Consider the following 11,373-nt stretch of genomic DNA (forward strand, 5'->3'; position numbering starts at 1 on the left):
CTGTTTTCATTGTGTAATGAACAAAAAGTGTAGGAATGCACTAGTGAGTGGAATTCCAAGCTGGTGAATTCATGTAGTGGTGTGAAATGCTGTTTATACCTTACCAGTAAGGAGCTCAGGAAAGCAGTTTTCACAGACAGTAGTGAAGGACATTTGTGAGCCTATACTCAAAAGCCAGCTCCCTGATAACCAGAGATGCTTGAGAAGCTTCAGATGTCCTTAGAGGTCTTCAAGGAAAGTGTGGAAGAAGAATCAGAATACCTCTGCTAAGAACCTTAAATACCTCTGCTAAGAAGCTTCATCAGAGTCTTCTCGTCTTCTCCCTTTCTACATGTAAAAGCTTCATGTTTCTAACCTGAGGTTTTATGTATGGTTCTGGCCCAAGGTTTGTCCAATCAACTTTAGAGATTCTTCATTCAGTCACTAATTTTAACTCACAGATTTGACTTCCAGACTTGTTTCATCATGATGGCCTTTTCTGCCAATTTCTGTATGGTTTCTAATCCTGGCTAATTATTTCCAGATCCATCCCAACCTTGACTCATGAACTCAGCTTCCTGAGTTAGCTTCAGGTCTGCTTTTTCAAGAGGGACTTGTTTGGCTACCTGTACTCTTGTTGAACCTGGTTACTATCAACAGTTATGTTCTGCTTGCCTTGCCTGTGACATGACTGTCTGTGCCTCCACTAGTGCTGCCCTTGCATCCTGCTTCCACTTCCTACATCCTGATAGATCCAACTGCAGTCTTCCATGACTTAAGGAGGACAGGAGGGTACTTGGAGAAGATAGTGACTGGTTGATCTTAGGGGCTCACAGGGAAATTACCAGAGGCAATAAATACAAGCTCTTGGAATTAATGTAACTAGAATTTCACAATAAGAGTTGTTAAAGCACAAAACTGGTTGCTCAAAGCATTTTCAGATTTTCCATCCTTGGAGGTTTTCAAAATTCAGCTGAACAAGATCTTTAACAATTTCATCAAATTTTCCAGTTAGTCCTGTTTTGACTAGGAGCTGGGACTACAAAACTTACAGGGAATTAACTAGATTATTTATAATTTGTCTAGGATTATATAGTAGTACTTTCTTGGAGAGAGTGCAAAAAAGCTTGGATATGTACTGACAGTGTTTGACATGGTAGCCCAGAATACAGTGTCTGAGAGATAATAGTGACTCTTTTGTTCAAAAAGTAGAATGAGGTATATACATGGAAAAAAATCTACAAGAAAACCTGTATACTGTTCTTACTATGCCTTGCTGCATGCTCTGGAAAAACTATGGTGGCATTTATGATCTAATTATTCCTTGGGAATCATGCCTTTAGTAACTTTGTTTTTATTCCAGTACAGAGACCATTGCTGTGACGAGCTTTCATACAGATCATGTGGGTGCACTGTTACCAGTAACAATTTAGCTTATTATACTAAAGCAGGTTGAGTGTGCTGCAAACTCATTAACTCTTAGTGGTGACTTTCCACACTCTTTTGTCTGTCAACACGGGCCAAGTCTCCAGATTTCTGAAGAAATAGGAAATAAATTTTATTCCCTTTGTTACTTTGAATAGTTATAAAATCTTGCTCTAAGACAGCAAAAGAGACATCAGAGATGGAATTATTATAAAGTAATTGCAACTGTGTCAACAAAGACAAATTAAACAAACAAGAAGCACACCCAAATGAGAATAATATTTAATCAGCACTCACATTGAAAAGAAACAAACCAGGGTGGAAAACCTGAATATTTTGTCTTTGCAAATTATCTTAATTTAGACAGTGATTTTCATAACTTACTACATTTCCAGAGTCTTAAGTTGTGTCAAGGGAAATTGAGGTTGGATATTAGGAAAAAGTTTTTTACAGAAAGGGTGATAAAGTTCTGGAATGGTCTGCCCTGGGAGGTGGTGGAGTCACCATCTCTGGATGTGTTCAAAAAAAGACTGGATGTGGCACTCAGTGCTATGGTTCAGTTGAGGTGTTAGGGCATGGGGTGAACGTAATGATCTTTAAGATCTCTTCCAACCTAGTCATTCTGTGAATTATCAAAAATTTAAGCCATTCCTCCTCCTTCCTGAAAACAATAAGACAATTGAGAAGTACGTTATATTATAAGGAATGACAATAGGCAGTGTATAGATTTCACTAATTTCATTTTGTATTCAGTTCTGATTACATATGAGTTTCTGTGACAAACTGCAGATACCTTTTTTTTTCTCTCTCTCTCTAATCTTAAAAACACATCTTCCTGTAATAAAGCTTAGTATTTTATGGACTTCAGCAAACGTATATAAAAGAAAGTCCATTTTCTGACTTTTATTATTTATTGAATAGAGCTGGAGATGTACAAAATAACCTGCTACTTCAGTGACCTTGCAGATGAGGACAAAGAGAAGATAAGAACTAGAATAGAAGGTGTTGTAAAGAGTGCCACAAGGAAAATTACCCTGAAAATGTACAGGAATGACTGTGCTCAGTGAAGAAATCATAGCTTTCTTTTTTGAGTCTAATTAACATCACCCCTTGACTATTGCAGAAGTTACAGTGTTAACATGACTTCATTGCCCTGCACCGGGCAAGCAGAGAGTTTATTGTTTCACTTGAATTGATTGCGTATCTGGAGATATATATTCTTCTGGAATTATTGGTTGCCCCCATATGCCATTTGCCTTAGAACTAGTTATAGCAGCCTAATTCTTTTGAACCCAAATAATAGAATTACAGAATGATTCAGGTTGAAAGGGACTTTTAAAGGTGATCTCTTCCAATCCCCCTGCCATGACCAGGGACAGCTTCATCTAGATCGAGTTGCTCAGGGACCTGTCCAACCTGACCTTGAATCTTTGCAGTGGTGGCACTTCCTTGGGCAACCTGTTCCAGTGTTTTACCGCTCTTCTCATAAAAAAAAAAAGGAGTCTAAATGTACCCTCTTTTTCAAAAACCATTACCTGTTTTTCAGTCACTACTAAAAGATCTGCCTCTATCTTGCTAGTAAGTCCCCTTTAAGTACTAAAAACCTTCAATAATGTCTTCCTGGAACCTTTTCTTCTCTGGGCTGAACAACCCAAACTCTCTCAGCCTTTTCACACTGAAGAGGTATTCTAGCCCTATGATAATTTTTTTGGTTGTCCTCTGGACCTACGCCAAAGGATCCATATCTTTCCTGTACCAATGATTCCAGAGTTGGATGTAGTATTCCATGTGGGATCTCAGTATTCCAGATGGTGTAGGGGGGTAAAATCACTTCCCTCAACCTGCTGGCCACCTTGCTTTGGATGCAGCCCAGGAAAAAGTTTGCCCTCTGCCTGCAAGCACACATCGCTTGGTTATGACCAGCATTTCATCCACCGGCATCACCAAGTCCTTCTCAGCAGGGCTGCTTTTGATCAGCTCATCCCCCAGCCTGGATTGACACTGGGGGTTGCCCTGATCCAGGTGCAGCACATTGAACTTGGCCTTGCAGAACTTCATGAGTTTTACATGGGCCCACTTCTCAAGCTTTTCCAAGTCCCTTCTAGATGACATCCTGTCCCTCTGGCATGTCAGCAGCTCTGCTACGCATGAGATCTGCAAACTTGTTGAGGGCATGCAATCCCGCTGGCTATGTCATTGATGAAAACATTAAAGAGTACTGGTCCTAATATGGACCCTTAAGGAACACAATTCATCATTGATCTCCATCTGGACATTGAGCAGTGGTTAAATTTATTGTGGGAATGGTCAAATTCATTGTAGAAATTACTACATCAATGCCTTCAATGAATAAGGTTATAGTGAACATAGGATTACCTTTCTGTTATAGGATTTTCCCTTATATATTCAATCATAGGATGACCTTGATTGTATTAAAGTTTAGACTGGAAATCTCTTATAAGAAATGTCACGTCTCAGCTTTTTCCAGCTTTGAAATATTGACAGTAAATGGACATGTGTTTGTCTCACAAATGTAAAAATTGTGATTGTTGTTGTTGTTGTTTCTTTGTTATATTAATTTTTTGACTCTGTAGCTAGTTAGATAGATCACCAAATGTCAGTCATGTTTGAATAGCTACTAATTTTTTGATATAAACTCACAGATGTTTTACATTAACATTTTGTTAAAATAAAAATCTAATAGTAGGCTTCTAAAATGATTTATCTATAATCTATTCATAGCTCTTACTAAACCAAAAGCTATCAATATTTAAATGGATTGTCAGGAAACAAAAATCCAACCAAACAAAACCAGATAACCCTAAATAGCTGTAACTGACAAGATAGGTTTTCAAGATTTTACTGGAGGTATACAAATGTCTGCTAATGTAATCAACAAGTTAAATTCTACTACTATTGAGTCTAACAGTACCTAGGAAATAAATTTTTCCTGAAAAGTAGCGAGAAAATCAGTCCATGATATCTTTCAAAATCAGACAAGACCTGGACTCATAGCATTCTGTGACAGGAATAAAGGGACAATAACTTGTAGTGAATATATTTATTGACCCTGAAAAACCTGTCTACACTTCTCACTAGTGAAGTATTCTATAGTGATCTTTCTGCTTGCGGTGCTTGCAGTTCTGCTACTGAAACAGAGAAAAATGTACTTTATCTATCCTTTTAGGATATGCTTTAAATTTTAGTAATAACAAATTTGGATTCAAATAGTCCCTGGTGTTGATATGTCTTCACGACACCCTGGTGAAATTGGATTAATAAGTGTTTAAAAAAATTAAACAGAAGTATGCTTATCTCAGTATAGCACAAACCAGAAGAAAAAGTTTCGTTTTTCTTCTTGTTCCTTTATGTGTTCTGAAAATCTTCAGCATACTCACATATCAGTAGTGAAATTTTTCTTTAACTTATCTGTGGAAACATGTATGCTAATGGTTTATGCATGTTGATGCATTAAATTTAATCACGAGTGTATGATCAAATAAAGACTATAAATATTTATGACTTTAATTTTTTGTCCATGAAAACCTGCATATCAACACACAAAGTGAGAATTTTAAAAATAAGCAATACATGAAAAGCACAAGGTATTTTCTTAAGATGAGGAGTAAGAGAATATGTTTTAATCTTAATTAAAACTCATTTATTTCTCTTAAATAATTGCACAAAATACTTCATTACATTTCATCCTGTTATGAGTAACTTATTATGAACAGGAATTAGAGACCTCATCCATGAACAATTTACAATTGTTTTACAATTTAATTTCATATCTGTTAGTATTATATCCACTATAGCTCAATCGACAAAAAGACTGATTTAACAGATAAATACAGTGCCAAACTAGGAAAATATCTTGTGATACACTTTAAACAATTATTTTATTGTCCTCAGGCCTCTGAGATTGTGTATAAATGTCCTTTTCCTTACTTTCTTTGTACCATTATTTTTCAGACTTGATAGCAACCCTCAGTAATGCTCTCTGCATCAATCTCTCAGATTCATGCTTCCATTCCTGCTCAGCTGGAAGGTCTACCTCTGCATAGCAAATTCTCTCTAAAAAGCATGCACTGTTTCCCACACTCCTGCTGTTCACTTGGCATGTCATAGATTGCCAATCAGTGTTGTTATTTTTTTCCCTCAGTACCTTTACAGTCTGTGTCATCTGCAGCTCTTTGAGTGATATTCACTATTTTAGATGCCCATAATATTCTTCTGCTTTGATTTTTTTGTGCACTACATATTAGCAGACATGATTGGTTCAACTTTCTCTTTTGCATGCATGATTATAATTTTTTCCCTTCATCAAAATAAAGAACATTTCCAGGAGGGCATTGGCCAATTCTTTAAGATGCTGGGCACTGTGAAAATAGTGAACAGTCCTCAGCAGTTCACCCTCACCTTGGAAGTACAGATGCTGCCTGACAACACATTCTGAGATGAAACACTGTGCAGAAGAAAATGTTATGCCTTATATGCAATTTTAAACAGCAAGAAGACTCCAAATGAGACAAGATTTCAGCCAAAAAGTCTATTCATAGTTCTGATACAGCTTCCATTAAATAACTAACTTCAATTCATCTTTCAATTGTGCTGTATCCCTAATGTCAGACCATTCTTAAATCATTCAAGGACATCCTTTCAAGTGCATGAGTCTCAGTAGACTCTTCCTTTTTTATGGCCTTGCTGTAAAGGGGTATTGTAACATTTTTCTATTTGTCTCATTCAAGCAGTGCTTTCCCACACTGCACAAAGGAGCAGTGAGAAAATAGTTGTAGCCATGTGTGATTGAGGAGGGCTGATACCAGCACTCTTGAGGCTGCTGTTCTTCAAAGGATTTGAAAGTTTGTTTTGATAAAAGATAAAGGGACAAAAGTTCAAGTTCTGTGATCAGAGGCACAAAAAAAATGGGTAACTTCTGATAAGCTTCACTTGTTCAACTTGGACTGGGTGCAGTCAGACTGTCAAAATTGCCACCATGGCTAATCTGGATAAGAAAATGAATGACAAAGAGGAAATAAGAGCCACAACGAAAGTCAGATGAGAAATATGTGAACACTTGTCAATGCTGGGAACACAGGAGAACTGAGTCTCCTTCAGTATGTCTAAATGATTTGTACAAGTATTTCAAAGGTATGAATTACACAAAATGCAGTACTTGCAGTCTTCCTAAACTGGTAATGCTTGCCTGTAATAATGGAGAATTATGCTACAGACAGGTTATTGAGTGGGTTCACCTGCATGTATTCTCTCCAAGGTACTATATATTTTCTCTGGAGGGCCTGCAAAGATCTGAAATCTGATTTTCATTCTGCATATAATAGGATCACGATAAAATTTCTCCTGAAAGAGACCTCCAAAACTCATCGGGTCTGACCTCTTGCTTAAGGCAGGTTTAATTTCATGGTTGAATCAGTGCCTTTATGGCACTATGTGTTCCAGACCCCCTTATCACCTTAGAAGTTCTTCACAGGACTTTCTTCAGATTGTCAACACCTGCCTTACACAGGGTGGCCCAAAATGGTACTGATTCTTCAGCTGTTTTGCAAGTGGTGTATGAATGGAATAAATCACCCTTTTTGATTTTCTGGTCACACTCTTTTTGATGAAACACAATATACTGTCTAGGTGCTGAAGATACCCTTCCTGAGAGTCTTGGAATGCCCTTTTGGCCAGCTTCGACTCATTTATGTTGTTCCTCACTACAGAATTTAAGTAATTAAGCACTAAAACTTCTCATTAGAGCTGGCATATGAAAGAAGTCACTAATGAAACAGGCTTAAATTTAAACACCTACAACGTAAATATAGAGAAATTCAAGTTACAATGACGAAGATCTTGCCTGAATTACAGCCTGCTGCTTTTTGACTGATCTTATTTAAATGAGAAAATCGCTGTAGTGATGACTGATTTTATCCTGTTTTCTGTCTGCACCAGGGACTACCTCCATGGGACAGAACTATCATTTTCTCTCATTTCCCGCTTGCTGTGGTATAAAAAAGCCAAAAAATATTAAATTTCTTAAGGTAATATTTCATTTACTTCAGAATATGAGTGCTATCATTTATACTGTAAGCAAAATATGTATAAAAAACTAAGAGGTGAAATATTTAATATTCTCTTTACAAAATAAGTTTTTATGTTTTGTTCTGTAGTCTCTTAGTCACTGGAAACACTCCTGCAGTTTGAAAATGGGCAATGATCATACCTTTTCAGTAAAGTCCTCAGAAACATATAATTTTATAGTTACAATTTAAAGAACCATTTAGAAAAAGAATCCAGGAAAGACTTTTGGAAACGTGAAAAGTCCATTAAACCCCCCCCAAGTTTTATAACTGGGAGTTGATCACATTTGATACAAAGTTTCACTTATCACTTCAGTGTGTACTTTTCTGTGTCTCTCGCTAATGGATTAATCTTCACTTTTTATTTTGTCAATTTTTCTTTGAGATTTTTCCTTGCCAATTTTCCATTTATAACAATTTTTCTTGCGGCACCTCCTTAAATTTCTGTACATTTTTCTGCCCTGAAGACTAATCAATTTTAAAAGACAACCAAAGAGAGGAAAGAATAATCCCCTCCTCTAAAAGTGTTTAAATTTAGTTTTTTTATGGTATCTGGATTTATTTGTGGTAGTTCTAAGTGGGTTTTTAATCAGGCAGCATTGATTTATACAGTTGAGGTAGTCAATATTGCCTTGTTAAGTCCTAATGCAATATTAAGAAAAATAGATCCTAAATGCTTTTCGACACACATTCAGTTTAGCCTACATGCTATAATGTTGTAGTTTTGAAAAGAGGCATAACATAATGAAATTTAATATATTTCTTTTGTCTGTGGCTTTAATCACTGTTTTCACAGTATGAAAAATGTAAACAAAGCAATTGACTGAATGTGTTCTGAAAAATTACCTAGAAATGAAAATGTAATTGTATTTAAAGGGTTGTTCCTCTGTAGTTCAATTGATATTGTGCAATTTTACGTTTGAGATTTGTAATTCAAAGTTAGAGGTAAAATTCTGTGGTACTGGAGCAGACGAGAACAGAATGTTAAATATAGGCATTTTCTGCATTAATGTCTTGCAGCTCCATTTTCTGTTCCATTAACTTTCATACTTTTGCATGTTGGTTCACACATAGATTTCTAACTAACTAACAAGCAGAATTTTAAGCCTTGTATAATGTTTCTATAAAAATACATGGTGCTCAACTCAACTTCCCCCTTCTGGCATCTCCAAAGTAAGAATGAAGAGAATAAAGTACTCTAAACTGGCATTATCATGTGTGACTGCTCAGGTGTCTCCTTAGTTGGCCATTCTGAAGGACATTTTGTAGCCATCATGCCTTGAGATATACTGGAAGTATATGTGTAAAGTGGCTAAAGGACAGCATCAAAATGGTTCTAAGAGAGTACAGAAATAACTTTTGAACACAATTTACTACAAGGGTGCTTGGAATCATGCATCTGAAGCACCCTTGGAAATTTAGCAAGAGCACTGTCTGCTACAGGTAGAAGTGCTGGATGAACACCCCCTAGAATATTATAATGTATTGAATTTTTTGTGAAGGATCTGTATGTTAATTAAAGCTATAAGGCTAATTTCACTAAGGAGCATGTGTGCCTAATTGTAATTTAGGCAGTCTGAGGCAAACATCTAAGTGGTAATAAATCTCCCTAAAGAAGCCTCAGTCATATCTTCTGTGTCAATTGTACTAGAATTTAGTTGTCTAAGATCTTCCTGAAAACAGTGTTATCCTTCTTCCAATATAATGATTCATTCCACTCTGGTTTGTGTCCTCCTTTTTGCTGATCATTCAAGAGATCCAGGAATTATCTTCACATAAGAACCTGTTAATCAGATGCTTAAAATGCATTGAAGAAATACCCACTCTGAAAATTTTAGATGTAATATACTTATTAGATATTAAAGCTCATACATAAATGGTCTAACCAACACTATAATAGGTCTGTGATGGGTTTCTCCTAGTCTCTTCTGATGTAATTCAGTCACTTCATATGGATTCTTTCACTACAAAGAGAACATGAACAATTATTCATCTGATCAATTATTTAGTCATGATAATTCTCAGCTTAGAGATGCCACAATGAGATGTTCAGCATTTTACATGTGGCCTTTTCAGTCTGAAATATGCTGCAAGATCACATTTCTGCTATTGTTTCCCTCGATTGCCTGAGCTGGGTAGCAGGGTATCTTTATAACCTTCACGCGTCAGTAGTCTTCTGGGTTTGTTTCTTTGCACCCTTTGATCTGAAATGGCATTCTTCATTTCTACCACAAAGAACTGTGATTACATAGAAGTTCTAGCTCTTTTTTTTGTTATTTCTTATTCCCTCTTAAGTGAAATGCAAGGCTAGTTCATCAAAAGAACTTAACTCATAATCTCAATAGATGCATTTATGTTTCACTGTCATGATGCTTCAAAGTGTATTCATATTTCAAATATATTCATTCTTCACTCTGTTGAAAACCTACAGTCTATGTGATTTCTTATATAACTTGGAATTTTTTTCCACATTTGAAACACAGAGGATTGGGTACTTAATAATCTTATTGTACTATAGTAGCACATAAAATATTATATGAGTAAATTTTTCTTAGTTTTCAGTGACATATTCAAGCATTTCTTTACTTTTTAGAATTGTTACTCATATGTCATTTTGAGTGAATTGCTGTTTCAATTTTTATCTAGTTCTTTTTGAGTAACTGGCAGGATTTAAGTCTAATATTTTATTAATTGGGCTATAAAACAGTACAGGGTTTTTTAAATTTTTCCAGAATTTGACATGGATCTATATAGTTGCTGATTCTCCCTAATTCCAGATCAATAGAAGAAGTATGATTTTAGCAAGCTTGATTTGTTCAGGTTACTGTTTTTCCTCAGATGTATTCTCAGCATGCATAGTTCAAAGACATTATTGTTTAAGTCTATACATTGATTTGATATCCTTATGGTAGCATTGGTAGAATTTTTCACACAAGTCATTTTATCATGACTTATTATACTAGTTGTGTTGGCTTATATTTCAGTTGATATGACACCTTTTTTTTGCATCCTTTGTTTATTTAAATATCAAATTCCACACCTAAACTTATAGTTGAAGTAAAAGAAATTGAACTTTTCTAGAAAAAGTATCCACTTTTTAAATTATATTTTGAGATGGAAGAGGGGCCCTAGTTGGCTGGTCATATAATCAGGTGGCTATGAATATGAATTTTGTCATGTGAGAAATATACTAATACTTACAACTGTGAGGCACAGTTTGCCATGGGAAAAAATCCCATAAACTAACTGACAGAGAACTTTCATTGACAGCATGAAATACATTTACTTGGTTATTTATGTTGTCCAAATTCTTTTGCTTTCAGCATACTCCTAACCAACTGTACACCAGCAGAAGCTGTTGCAGTGGTCCTGCAAAAAGAGAAAATAATATAAAATAAATATGCATAGAAAGCAAATAGGGAAGACCCTGATAAACTAAATATACCTGCAACTTTTTTACTGTTACAGAATGCAGAAAAGGAAGCCAAAGAAGAATAGAGAAGACAAAGGACAGTTGAGAACATGAGAAGCCTTAAAAAAATTGATATATTAAGAAAACATCTGTGAGGAAACAGTATACAAAAGAACAGAATGCAGTCAGGAGCTGCAAGAGGCAAAGGGTGATGAAATAAATGTTCTTAAAGCACCACAGGAGGAAAGTAAAATGCAGTACCCATGTCTGGGGACATAACGGGCTGGGATATCCAAGAGTAAAGGAAATCAAGAATATTGTCTCAGTGAAAATAAAAAACCAGAATTACTAAGGATAGGTGAGGATAAACACTGCATACATTTCTGGAAAACAGCTATAATTTTTTTTTCCTTGATGATTGCTTATGTTTGAAATGAGGCATTTCTTGGTTAAGATCAGTATCTGCTTTTGAGC

At 35.8% G+C, this 11,373-nt stretch overlaps 1 long non-coding RNA gene across 1 annotated transcript; it reads left to right on the forward strand.

Moving 5' to 3' along the window:
• Positions 1–723: 723 nt before the first annotated feature.
• LOC135289868 (uncharacterized) lies at positions 724–11,055 on the forward strand. The gene is made up of 3 exons (XR_010352600.1): positions 724–857; positions 7,360–7,448; positions 10,956–11,055. It is a non-coding gene; the product is annotated as an uncharacterized LOC135289868 (long non-coding RNA).
• Positions 11,056–11,373: the final 318 nt, after the last annotated feature.

This window comes from Passer domesticus, chromosome 1, assembly GCF_036417665.1.
Source record: "Passer domesticus isolate bPasDom1 chromosome 1, bPasDom1.hap1, whole genome shotgun sequence".
Classification (NCBI taxonomy): Eukaryota; Metazoa; Chordata; class Aves; order Passeriformes; family Passeridae; genus Passer; species Passer domesticus.